The following is a 14418-nucleotide window of genomic DNA, read 5'->3' as shown; positions in this document are numbered from 1 at the left end:
TCCTATAAAATAATTCCATGCATTGTGTTTCAGTGAAGTCACAATAATCCAAATTTGTCATCTTGATCTATCTAGATACAAAGAAATTTCATTCCATAACATGGGAATTTTCCAGTGGGATTGGTCTGTCAGATGAGAATGATCACAGTCTATGTAGTTTTAGTTGATCCACTCTTGACAGAGATTCTCAAAGCAGTCTAGGGAAATTAGAAACATCTTCCATTTAAATATGTTTACAATTAATGGAAGATGTGTCTAAATCCCTTAGATCTTCCATGATTTTTAATCCCATTTAAATGGAAGATGTGTGTCTAGACTGCTTTGACGCTCTCAGTGGCATAGGATACAGCTTTTCAGCTCTAAAAGGATAGCTACATTTACTGTCTCTCTAGAAAGAAAACCTCTTTTAGTTGGGAGATATGGCCTGGACCTTGCTGGACTCAGTCCCCTATTCAAATATTTTCAAGTGCTCATATGCCAGAATGTATCAGGGACCAGTTTTTTATAGTGGAAGCGGAACAGCTAAACTTAGTTTATATTTGTGCAGTAAAGTTTAGAGGTTTGTGGTCAAAAATTTGTTGGATCTGGCAAGACCCCGGAGCAAGGTACATGCATTTGTACTAGTCTTGCACTAGGATTTGTGACTGGCTGGAATTTTCTAGTCCAGTAGTCTTGACAACATGTATTGCCTATTTTGATGGTACAATTTAGGAACGTGGGGGCCAAAAAATGGTAAGATCCAGCAGGCTTGAAGTGCTGGTATTCTGGTGATGTATCAACATCTGGATTTCTGCAGTTGCACTTCTGTGTTTAGCTGGTAAATTGGGGGGCTTGGGGAAAACATAAGTGACTGAATCCAAGTGCTGGATACATGTTTTGCAGTGTTAATGTGCCAGTTTCCAACAGAGTCTGAATTTTCTAGTATAGTGAGCTGTTACATTTTTTTCTCGATTTAGACAGTAGGAGTGTTGGGGGTCAGACAGGTATCAGATACTTGTTTTTTAGTGCTATCCGGCCAGGATGCAATAGGATCTCTCCCCCTCCTCCCCCAGTAAATTAGAAGCAATTACACTTTTTTTCTATTTAAATTATATGATTTGGGCCCTAAAGATGCCAAGATCTAGATGAATCCAGGTGCTAGATCTGGGTTTGTGTACTGTTCATATGCAGGGACAAAAAATAAAAATAAAAAAAAATGGTGCAGTAGTAGCATCTAGATTTCCACTCATTTCATGTCATGGAATTTGGCATAGTGAACCAGGTGAGGGACAACCATTGCATGGATCAAGCAGATAGTTTTTTGCAAGGCTCATCCCACATGATACATCAGATATTTTTGGTGCCCTAGGACCAGCTAGGCTGTTTTCTCTTTAGGGGGTTAAAATTGGGGCTTGGAGCCAAAATGTCGCCAGATCCAGGTTTTTGTGACACTCATGCTGTGGCTCAGTGGGGCTCTCCTTGTTGTAATAGTTGGGGCTTTGAGTTGTTCTCTGGTTTGATTGTACAGTTTGGGGCTTGGGGCCAAAACCCAGCAAGATCCAGTTAGATCCAGCTTTCCCCTTCCCCTCTTATCTCACCGCTTCTTCCCATCTTTAGATGTAAAGGGGAAAGGAGCTTGGGGGAATGGAGAGACAAGTTGCGTGAAGTATCGTGTTTCGGAGGGTGTCAGGCACTCTCACTTGAGTGATCCCTTCCTGTGAAAAAAACTCTGTCAACTGCTCACTTTGTTTTTAACCTGGGGCGTGCATGTGGTGTGAGGGAAATTTTTAGCTGCTGAGGAGGGCAGGACATCAGGACACTCATAGAGAAGAGGACGTCAGGACAGATGTGAAGGGACAGTGCGCTGTATTGAGACGCCGCGGTGTTCCAGCCTCTCTGGGCACTCATTCCTGGGGTTTGAATGCACGTTGGGCTGTAATTAAGAACTCTTGGAGGCGTACTTAACTTGTGACGTGGTGCTTTTCTTTCCCTCTCGGTGAGAAAGTGGCTCCCTCTTCCCTGAATCAGGACCTCTGCCATCCAGAGTCACAAAGAGACATTCTGGACATATCCTGCACACACGCACACACAAACTTAAGGTGAGCACCAAAAACTTGCTCTGCATTTTGTGTCCTCCGTTTCAAACTGCTGCGGAGTTTTGAGAGCATCTTAACTTTGGAGCTCTGGAAAAGGTAAAAACAAAACATTTTTTTTCGGGGGGAAAGACTTTCTTTCAGATGTATGGTATCCAGCAGGTAACGTCTCAAGGCATCAGCTATGATGGTGTCCTAACGGGATTTTGAAGAGCTCTAGTTTGGCAAAAGTGGGAGAGAGGGCTTGAAACTGACTACCCTCCGTTTATCTGACTTTAAGTGCACTGTGTTAATAGATGAGATGAGAGATCATATTGCAACCGCAGATTCTGTTTGAAATATGAAAATGGCATAGTTTAGTCCACTGGCTTTCTCCTGTGAGACTATACATTTCACAGAGATTAATGTTTCCGAGAGGTAACTTCCCCATCTGTTAAAATCCTGTTAAAAGAGTTTACAGGACTTGGGAAGGGGAGGATAGTGTGGGTTGAACGAAAAGCTGAAGAGCTGTGAATGTGTTTGTCCCACCCATTGCTTTAGGAGTGATCGTATTAGATGGGGAAAGAATCTGGTATGATCCATCGTTTTTTCAACATATTTTGCCTATTGTCAATGGAAACTTGAGATAACATATCTTTTGGGCACAGGCTTCTTTATTATCTCCACTTTAACAAGAATGTTAGGTTGCTAGTATCATCAAAGTTAAATCTCAGATTTATAGATGCTATAATAGCTATTTAGCTTCAAAAAGTGTTTATTTGCTTTTAATTGTTAAAAGCAGAAAACACTCATTCCAAATGCTCCTCATGCCAAAATCAGAAGTGTTGGCTATGGATGGTTTAGATGCAAATGTTTAGTTGGAATGAACTTGTATAATGTGTTCGAATTAAGTTGTCATATTGCTTTACAGTCCTTTATCACTGGAAAAATACACTACAGACATTGCAATTAGGAATTTTCAGTGTGGAATGTATGTATGTATGACGTCATACAGTCAACAACCTTTGAGGAGTTTCTTGAAAGTTAGCAGTACTTGAAGAAAAAAAAAAGAATCACATGAATTAATTTCTTAAAGTTGAATGTAATATTGATTCACTACAAATGAACTTTACTAAAATGTAATGAGTTTTTAATATTTATGCAGGCATGTTTCATTGAGTATAAGTATGAAGTTAGCAATAAAATTTTCATTAGTTTTGTTAATTATAAGAGAAACTTGACATATGATATTTGAAAATGCAGATGCGGAAGAAGTGTAACTGGTGAGGGTACACCCTCTTGATAAAGCTGTTCTTAGCAGCCAAGCTCCACTGAGTTTAACTGGCTACAGTTCTCGCCCATATGTACAATATTTTAATGTAAAAAACTAATGTAATATTACATTTCAGATTAGCTATCCGCCGAACTGACAATCATTACAAAAGGGGAAAATTGAGTTCAGAGGAGAACAACTGCTTTCTTAAGTGAAATAAATAATAAAGCCAATGCAGTAATCAAGACATTGCTGGTCTGCAATGAAAATGAGCCAAAAGGCCTGTCATCCTAATAAGAGCCCTGAATATCTGAGGAGTTTGAAAGGAGAAACACCATTTTGATATGAAGTGAAGCATTTAGCTGCAGCAATTTTCTGTTTCAGAGAAAAGACTGACAGTATAATTCAAAAGTATTGCAGAGATTTGCACAGTAAAGAATCATTTCATTATATCCCTGCTGGGTTATTTCCTCTCACTTTCTTTTGGCAGGGTTAACACAGCTAGTGCTTGTAAGAAGGGTCTAGGGTAGTACACCGAGTTGCTCTTATACAGGAATGGTTTCTGAAAATACAGATTTGAGAGGGTCCTAACAACATCCTTGTTGTTCGCTCTGTGTGTAATAAGGTGGGAAGGACATTTTCTCGCAGATTGGGAAGACTCCAGAGTCTCCAGAGTTAATGTAGAAATGTTACAGGAAAAGGGCGTAGGGGGGTCTCTAAGCATGGGCTTTGGAGCCAAGAGAGCTGAATTCAAATCCTGCCTTGCTTTGTGACCTTGATCAATCACTTAACCTCCCTACCCCTCTGTAAAATGGGGAAAATAACATTGGTCCATCCTTTATGAAGTGCTTGGAGATCTTCAGGTGAAAAGTGATTATACAAGTGCAACGTGTTATTGTTGGTATCATATCTTAATCATATTGAGAGATATAGTAAGTAATGACAAGAACTAAGCGCTTTGGCCTGAATTAATATTTGTTTCTTTTTATATGCTTTTCTACTGAAGTGGTACATAACTTATCATTAGATGTTGAAATACTGGACACTTCATATATTGCATTTTTAAACCAGCAATTTGTCAATTAAAATTCCCAAAAAATTAAATGTAAATTTTTGAAAAAAAATCATTTTCAGATTACAAGCTTCTTCTGTTGCCTGTAAGGAATTATTAGACATTCTGGCTCCACTGTGAGTAACTGTAGAATACAGTCATGCACTTGAAAAGGTAGCTTGTAATGTAGGTAACAAAATGTTCTTTGGGGTAAAAATGTCTGAATATATTTAGGATTTCAATCAATGGCATTTAAGGAGGATTAGAGGAAACAGCTGGCTAAACAAATATTAGGTGTAGGGTGGATGCAATGGTATAAATTAATAATGCTGTTCTTTATTTATTCTATGAATGGGAGGTTTTGTGAAGATAAGATGACTTAAACGTGGTCACTGTATGCCACCTAGTGGATGTTTCAAATTGGGCTTTCACTACAGTATCATCATCTATTTTTTTAACTATCCACACATCTGTAACTAATCTAGTGCATTACTTAACAATAACAAGTCAACTTTATTTAGTTTTAGCATAAGAGGCACCAGCTAACTGTGTGTGTGTGTGTGTGTGTGTGTGTGTGAGAGAGAGAGAGAGAGAGAGAGAGAGAGAGAAATACCAGTTGGTTGCAGTAAAGATCAGTTTAATTCCAGTTTAACATAATTTGACACCAATAGAGCTTTAGCTGTTTCCAAGGGGTAATTAAATCATGCCGTAACTAATACCCACAGCTCACATATAGTCTGGCATTTACTGTATTTTAAGCATATATTAAAGAAGTGAAGCGTTTAGGGCTTTTGTACTAATATTCCAACAGGAAGCGATAAAGATCAGCAGTAAGTGTTTCAAAGGTATCTCCAGCAGTGCTTTCAAAAACTCCTTTACCAAGCAGAATGTGGTGCTAATAAAAATATTGTTTGGCACTAAATATTTCTTTCCTTGGCCGCAATAGGCAATGAAAATATTTGACCATTTCCCCAGAAAAGTGACTTCAGCCTCTCCCCCTTCCTTTTCCTGATTCTCCCCCCATCTTGTTCCTCTCTTCTCCCCAGCCTCTCCCTAATGTTCTTTCCTTCCCTTGGACCTCTCCATCTCTTCCCTTCTTTGGGGAAGGGGAATATGTTTCTTGGTCCACTGGTTTCCTCATTTAGTTACAGATCCTCAGGTGATGTAAAATATCATTGCTCCATGGAAGTTAATGGAATGGTGAGAACTTACACCAGCTGAGAATCTGCCCCTCAGTCTGCACTTTGGGAGTGGACTTCCAGTCATCTTCTGGCTACCTGCCTACCCATAACCTGTTCTGGAACTCAAGTGGCAACCACTGAAACCTGGCCTATGGAGCCAACTAAAAGTCTCATTTCTGGGAGGTACAGCAAAGCACCCTCAAATTGTATTGGCTCAAATGAGTATTGAGACTACTCAGTAAATATCTTGTGGGATCAAGCCCTATACACTTCAGCCACCTCTGACTTTTGTCACAAACTGAATAGTAAAGGAAATGGCAATGCTGACACTGTATAGAATAAACTGTCCTTTTCATTCACAGAGCTTCAAAACAGGTTCTTTGTTTCTCTGTAATTAGCACAACAGAGTGGAAATCTTGAACATGATCAGTTGCTCTGAAAACAAACATTTAAAAGAAGCATTAAGAAATCACAGAACAGTAATCTGTCTGAAACCTCCACTGGGTGCTTTGAAAAGTTTTCTCAAGAGCTGTAGTAGACTGAGCTAATGGCTGAAGCCAGGGGGAAATTTGCTCTACCAGGAATCAGGTGAAGTTTACCCATTTAAGTTGGAGAAGATAAAATGGTTCATCAGAAAATATGCTAATTGATTTTATTGCATGCTTCATAGGTGGAGTAGATAGATTTAAAATTTTTATTGAGAACAGCTGGAACCATGACTAGGAATCAAACCCGAATCGAAGTAAAGAGAATCCTTGCTAGGCCATAAAGTCTGTCCCACAGTGAAGCTTTTTTACTAATGGCACATTGCGCCACCATCATTCTTCTGCAGCAGTGCACATCAGATGTAATGACAGAATCTACATCATTAATCATGTGATAGAATGGAAATAAAATCACTGGAACAGAAAATTGTTACTGGATATGTACCTCTTGCTTGGAAAAAAAATGTCATCTTGACATTTATCTAATAGCAAGAGACCATTATCTTGCAACAGCATTCCATTAACAGTATCTCTTAATTATTTTAAAGGCTTACAGGATACAAGGAACATATGGGCAGTGGAGACAGGTTAGATTAGAGATGTGTTTGGCAGAAATCCGAGTAACAGAAAACAAATGCTTTGATGGAGAGGAGAGAAGAATTATTTAGTGATGGTTCAAATTTAGGGTTGATCATTTTCAGCCCACATTTTTACAAGCAAGGTGATGGATGTGTTAAAGAAGGCTTTCCATTTTTAGCATTATGTTATTTTACCAATATTGTATTTCTTGGTGAGTTATCAAATCAACTAAACTGTATCAAATAAAGCCTAATTCATTATACTGAATTATAATATCTACAAAAGACTTATAATATATTTTCTTTACTCTCTGTGGTGCCTTACACATGGTAATACCATATATATGTGTGGGCATATATATGACCATGTCTGAGGCACCATAAAGAATAAAGAATATATATATGGGGGGAGGGGATGTGTGCCTTCAAGTGCACTCCCTTTTGGAATGTGTAATTTTTTCATCAGATCCTGATGATAGAAAATCTATTGTTTTAAATTTCAGGCTGTTGGTGCTCTTTGGTTTTCAGCACATTGGCTATTACTTTAAATTGTTTTTAAAAAGGCATCTCCCTTATTTCCATGGTTGGTGGCAAGCACTGCTTGTCACTGTCTTGGAGCCCATCTCCATGAAAGCCATGGCACAATGCAGCTTCATTCATTTAGGGCCAGATCCTACAAACCACCGTATGAGTAGCTTTGCTGCCATGAGGACTCAATTGAAATTAATGGGAACTCTAATGGGATTTAAAGGAGGCTACCCATATGAATAAAGTTGCCTGCATAAGTGTTTGTAGGATTTTGGTCCTTTATTCACAAATTGGATGAACGAAAAGAAACATGTACAACTCCAGTCCTGCAAACATTTACATATGCAAAACTGTATGTACATTAGTAACTCCATTGACTTCTATACAGCTGCTCTTGTGAGTAAAGTTATGCATGTGTTCAAAGGTTTGCGGGACTAGGTCCTAAAATGGTTATATCTGTAATCAATTAATATATATGCTTAATACGTGAATTGACTTTACTCAGGCTGGCAGTATGAGAAAATACTGAAAGGCTAAATTGCTGAAGCTACTGAAAAATTGAAAATGAATAATTGTTCAGCTATTAATATTTAAGAAATTCTAACTCTGACTGAAGTCTTGCACATACGTTCTGTACTTTACTTCCCAGAATATCAGTGTCAAGGTTAATTTTAAAACAAAATATCTGCATAATTCAGTAAATGAAATACAAATCCATATAATATTTAAAAATACATTTAGAATAAGAAAATATTTAAAGATACATTCCAAAGTTGTTGGTGTCTATAGTAACATAAATGTGAACATATTATAACATTCAACCCAAAATAAAGTTTTAAAAGTGGCATATCAGAAAGAATAATTCAACCAGGCAGTGTAATTATTAGACAAATTCCAATTACTTCTTACTCTAGCTACAGCTACACTATATATTTGTTTGTAACACTATATCATTACTGTACTGCCACCTTGTGGCAGCAACACAACACTGCAAACAACTTATTCCAGCATTTTCACGTTACAGGTATAGGACATACAATAGAGAAGTTTCATATTTTAAATTTACTGTACAGACAAACTAATGAATATATAATTGTTCTTCTTACATTAAATGTGCTTCAAATTTTCTAGAAATCTGGAGCACGTCAAGTTTTGCCTACTCATAGAAACTTAACTACTGCATATCCTTGATAATATCGTTTTCTTCTTTATTCTTACAAACGATTGCTCCTAACTGGATTTTATTTTGCACTGACTAGTCAGACAGATTTTTTTTACTAACCTACTGTTGTGTGTTGCTTTTGGAGCACTGTATTACTGAAAATAAAACTTTATTTATGTGGGTACATGTTTTTGTGTGTGTGCATGACATACATACGCACACATATATAAGCTCTCCTGCTGCTCTAATGTATTCTGGAGACTGAGTGGGCACTTCAGTAACAAAGAAATGATGGGAGGCCACCTTTCAGTTCCTTTCGCTAACGTTATATCATTACAGTATTTATTAAAACTATTTAGACTGATTTCCATCTGGTCAGAGTTGGTCAAGTTCTGTTCATACTTATGTTGGTTTAAATCCAGAGTAACTCCACTGACATCAGTGGAATTTCTTCAGAGTTGCATCAAAGTGAGAACATATAGGCTCTTTGTATATTCAGAAACCACTGGTGCAGCCATATTAAAAATTAGTGTGAACCAGGAGTGAAAAATGTACCTTTAGACATGAAAATGCATGGAAAGGACCATCAACAGGACAGTAAAATGTCTGCACATGAGGCCAAACATCTCCTTTTACCACCAGTAGTTGCACCACTAGTTGGTATTTTACCAAATAAAATTAATCATGTTGACCATTTCTTTAATTCCCTGTTCATAATTGAATACCTGTTTAAAACATGACAGTCAGTTCTTCCTAGTCCATTGTATTTGCCTGTGGGAAAAGATGCCATAGTCTCATAATATAGTGAGCTCCATTTTGATTTACATCTTGTATGGCTTTGCTGGTAGTTTTGTCCACTAAGTGTCACTTTCGTTCTTGATATTTTTAATGTGCAATTTATCCTGGGAATTCCCCCTCCATTCACCCCAACTCAGCTGTTGCATATGCTTTTCAATGAATTCCTGCTTTTGACACTTTTTTTCCCCAGATGAGTTAACTGAAGTACAACGGGTTAGAGTTTCAAAAGCAGCCTCTCTCCTCTAGTTGAACTTGAACTTTCATGTGCATTAATAGCATACCAATTAGAAAGATGTAATCAGACATCTGATTGGTTGGGGGAAATTTTCAGAGGCACAAAAGGCAGTTAGGAGTAGGGAGACAATTCCTTTTGAAAATCGATGGGAATTTAACACCTCACACATCTGTGCCTTTGAAAAATCTCCTCCTCCCTCAACCTGCATGCTATAATATGAGTTTTTGCATGTTCAGAATTGCAGGGTTTTAGATGTAGCCTAACAATTTCAGAAGACTTCCACAGGTTCATACAGCGAGTGTCTCCTCCAGGAAAGGATTGCTACTTGTTGTCTGTACCCATTTAACTACATGATCTTCTCAGCTACATTTCAGCTCCTGTTTGACTCCAAAATAACGAACACTAATCCAAATAAATGTACCCAAAGAGTTTTTCTTTTTATCTCATATTGAAATTCTGAGATGAAATGAAAAAGGTATCTTTGGCTATTCTTTTCACTGCATTCAAGGATTCATCACGGGAAACAGGTTGATAGAAAGCTTAGAGTTACTATACTTCAGAAAGGATAAATATCAGCAAAAATGTAGAGGTAATTAGGAGATAATGCCACTTGAATAGAGCGTTGACATAGGATAATTTTCTCCTGCTATCAGAAAAATAGCTATACCATTTATGGAGAATATTGTGAATGTCAAAACAAAGCAGAGACATTTATTTGCAAACCAGAGGACATTGATCCTGTCAAACTGTTCGGTGATAGTGATTTTTATTTTTGATACACCAGATGATTGATGCAGATGCTGTTGTTTTATCTGAGGGATGTTGGGACAGTACTGCACCACTACTGAATAGCTTCATTTTGTTTGACTTTCACCCTTCTCCTGGCACTATAGCATGGAAATATGTCTACTTCCTTCTGGCTGATTGTGGGTTTGGGCAAATCTATATATAGTTCTGTGGACAGAGTGTACAAAAATCTATCTCAGAAATACCCTATCCGCTTTGTTGAAAGTGCCATGCAGTGACTCATCTTTTATTACATAGGAAACTGCCAGTGAATCTGTAATTTACATATTTTATACACGCTCTGTCAGTCATTTTTATTTCTATGATCACTATACAGTTTTATAGGGTGTCGCGCATATAAAAAGATAATAAAAACTGCATGGAAGCAGCAGCCTGCTCATGAGGCAAAAACTTTTGAACACAAACAACAGCTGAAAGGAGGTGGCTGTGTGGCTGGCAGGGGACAATTTAGTGCCCAACCTAAGTTTAGCCTCAGAGCTGCTCTAAATTATGTCAGTTTGCAGTAGTCCCCATTCCAGAGTACTGGTTCTATCTCCTCCTGTCCCCATGCCACTGTGGTCAGGAGGGTGTGGCATAGAAAAAGCTACACTGGCTCTTCATGAATCAGGGATTCCTTCATGTCCAGTTAGGGGAAGTTTACAGTCCTTTTCTACTGTAGCATGAGCAATAATCTGGCCCTACTACTGTGATTAAGAGTTTGCAGGGTCAGGCCATAGCTGTATACTGTGCAATATGCAAATATGTTTGAGCAAAATAAGCAAATTAAGGGGTCTCTTCAGCCCACAACTACTACTGATGTTGCTTCTTTTTCGTAGGCAGCACATCTCTTTTGCAAGTGGCCACTTATGACTTGCAGATTTGGACAAAATGAAGATAGCAATTCTGGTCTTATGCAGATGCATAAACACCTTGTATATGGGAATGATGATCATGGGGATGATATGGGGGATTTATGCTGGCATCACTGTGGGGAGCAGCTGGCTCATATTTTACAAACATGAAAGTTTAAGTTTAGTGTAAAATACTGGGTCAGATTCTGCAGGAAGTGCAACGGGCAGTGTTGCCCACTCTTGCAATTTTCATATCTAGTGTGTTTTTAGAGCCACAGCTTCTGGAGTCATATGATTATATGAGAAGCTCAATTTCCATTTAAAATAAAAGTCTCTAGCCTTCATGCTTGCAGAAAAAAGCTTGAACATGTGAACCCTAAAGTTTAAAAAAACAGGAGACAAATAAATAAATAAACCTTCAAAATTTATTATTTAAAAAATCTCATTATTTTTAGCTGATCTCATGATTTTTTCATAGCTTGGGGTTGTCAATTATAGAAGGGCGACTTTAAATTCCTACAGTAGAACTCTATTCTGCATTATTTCCATATGTATCAATTGGGGTCATGGGAATACTACCAAGGGAGTCATTAATTTTGGCTAAAATGGTGATGGGTAGCTTCCTGATTGTTGGATATGCAACAGCCAGAGACAAGGAGGTGAGGGAAATATGAGATAATAGTTAATCTCTCAGACTAACAGCTCCTTTAATCTGGGGATTATCCTGAGGGAAAAAGAAAGGGACAGGCAACCAGAAGTTCAAAGTTTACCAACCACATCAAACATTATGATTGGGGTTGGTCTACAAAGAAGGGCTCCAAAGAGGAGGGAAATTGAAGCTGCAAAACTCTCTTCCCCAAACAACACAACAGAGATGGGGAAAGAAAACTCCCCCTTTCCCAGGTAAATATTTTTTTAAATGTTGCCTAGTCTTAATCCCTAGTTTTAGCTAGTTCCAGATGATCTCATTTTCATGACCTCTCTTCCCTAAGGCAGATCTTCGGTTATACCCTCCCCATGCAGCTTTGAATTGTTTTTGACTTTGACTTTCAGTCCAGCTCCTCCCACTAAACAGAAAGCTATGGATACATCATGTTTGATTCAGTGCAGAAAGCATCTTTTGTGTGCCATGTAATTTTCAACCACAAAATGGCAAGGCCCAACCACTTCACATGGGTGTACATTCTTGACCAGTGACTAGAGTAAGCCAAATAGAATTGACCCTTGCACCATTTTCTTAAATATGAAATAAACAACATAAGAATATGTCCAAAACCACAGGTGCACAAAGTAGATAAATTAAGAGCAAGGTAGAGAGATCACTGCACAATTTAGTAAAATTTTCCATTTAATTGCTGGAGGAAATTATAGTATAATTACTAATCAAGAAACTTGAGTGATATTCCAAGCTCCATCACCTCGCTGCATATTAACTGTCTGCCACTGGGATTGAGAACTTCTCCATGCAGACTGTAGTGTCAGCAAAGGACTTGCAGGGAATCATTATTGCAATGGAGTTAACACCTTGCCATTTAAAAGTGGTAATTGTAGCTGCTACGCCAACAGAGAGAATATAGAATAATATTAATTGGAAAGAGCACACGGGGATCTGTGAACAGACATTATTTATTTTCTTTTAATTAGTTTCCTTATCTATTAATTGTTCAGGGGAGGAAGGATAGCCCAACAGCTAAGGCATTAGCTTGGGACACTGGAAACCCAACCTCAATTCTCTGTTTAGCCACAGACTTCCTGTGTGCATAGGTGCCAACTTTCCCCAGCACCGGTGGGTGCTTGCGTCCCCACGCCCCGCCCCAACTCCACCCCTGCCCCTGCCCCACCCCCATTTCAACCCCTTCCCCAAAGTCCCTGCCGCAACTCTGCCCTCTCCCTGCCCCTGTTGGACCCCTTCCTCAAATCCCCGCCGTGGCCCCGCCTCTTCCCCGAGCATGCTGCGTTCCCCCTCCTCGCACTTACCGCAAGTGCTGGGAGTTAGTGGGGGAAAGCGGGCATGTGGCACGCTCAGGGGAGAAGGCGGAGGCGGAGGTGAGCTAGGGTGGGTGAGGGGGAGCTGCTGGTAGCACCCACCAATTTTTCTCCATGGGTACTCCAGTCCTGGAGCACCCACAGAGTCAGCACCTATTCCTGTGTTACCTTGAGCAAGCCACGTAGGTCCTCATGGGGAGAGTTAGGGCCCTCAAAAAAGCCAGCATGCTGAACAGAGAGCTAGTAACCCATATACAGCCAGAATAATTGGTGTTGTGTGGTGAAATGCATGGAGTCTGGATTATTAAATTCACCTCCCAGATGACAAAGCAAGAGGTGGGACCTAAGCCTTGCCCCACAAAGGGAATTTGATGCCCAACACCAGGCCTGAGGGAGGTGCCTTTCTCCACTTGGGATTCACAATTGTGAACCCTCTTTTGGAGTTGGGCACCTAAATTAAGTTAATGGGGTTTTGTTTATGGAAAACAGGGGCTGAGAAGGTGATGTTGCAGTGGTTATAACCTTATAAGAAGGGGTTGAGGCACTCACTCAGGATGTGTAGTATCCAGGTTCAAAGCCCAACACTGTCTGATATAGAGCAGAGACCCTCCCACGTAAGTGCCCTAACCACTGGGCTATGGGGTAGTCTGGGGCAGGTGTCTCTCCAGCTGAATCTGTTCTATTTTGTATGAATAATTAAATATTCACTCACCCAATGAGCACATTAGAATGACTTTGTAACCTGCTGGGAAATGGGAGACCCAGGTCCAATGAATGAGTGAGTGCTCTCACCACTGGGCACCTCTTCCAGCATCTTTTATACGGGGTGAAGTATGCCATGAACATGTCTACAGAATCAGGCCCCAAAAGGCAAGATAGGTGAGGACAGTTTGTAGATTCTGTTGGGGCTCATGTGTGAATTAGGCAAAGAGCTGCTGGGTGTCAGGACTTCAGTGGCTCCACACATGCCCACACCCCAAAATTTAGGCACCTCGGAGTCTTTATCAGTGTAAACTTAGGGACTAAGGGACATTAGGCACCTACAGGGTTAGGCAGCAGCTGAGAAGTGATTTTGTGAATGCCAGTGATGCCTACATGTTGGAGTTATGTACCTAACATGGCAGTTAGGTGCCTAAGTCCCCTTTACAAACCCCACATTCTGTGCCTCTGTCCCCCATATGCCAAATGGGGATAATAGCACTTCCCTACCTCAGAGAGTGTTGTGAAAATAAATACATTAAAAATTGTGAGTCACTCAGCAACTGGTAGTGAGGGGCCAGATAAGTACCTTAGTCAGATTGATACAGCACCCAGAGAGTTTACTTTACCGTAAAAATAGGTCATGATCCCTGCCCCAGAAACCTTATAACTTAATTTTAGACCAAGTATAACAAATGACTGAGAGGAGAAGTGGAGAAAGGGCAAATAAGCTCACACTTATTCAATTTAGTTG

General features: G+C 39.5%; 1 protein-coding gene across 3 annotated transcripts in view; it reads left to right on the top strand.

Annotated features, from left to right (window-relative positions):
• Positions 1-14418, top strand: part of HAPLN1 (hyaluronan and proteoglycan link protein 1) — a 92480-nt gene that overhangs the window by 1288 nt on the left and 76774 nt on the right. The window contains exon 2 of one of the 3 annotated variants that reach the window (XM_045020162.1): positions 1985-2078. The gene's annotated coding sequence lies outside the window, so the exon portion shown is untranslated. The other 2 variants (XM_045020166.1, XM_045020167.1) reach the window with 2 other exon arrangements.

The sequence above is a fragment of the Mauremys mutica genome, chromosome 6 (genome assembly GCF_020497125.1).
Source record: "Mauremys mutica isolate MM-2020 ecotype Southern chromosome 6, ASM2049712v1, whole genome shotgun sequence".
Taxonomy (NCBI): Eukaryota; Metazoa; Chordata; order Testudines; family Geoemydidae; genus Mauremys; species Mauremys mutica.
This window is presented reverse-complemented; position numbering and strand designations above follow the sequence as displayed.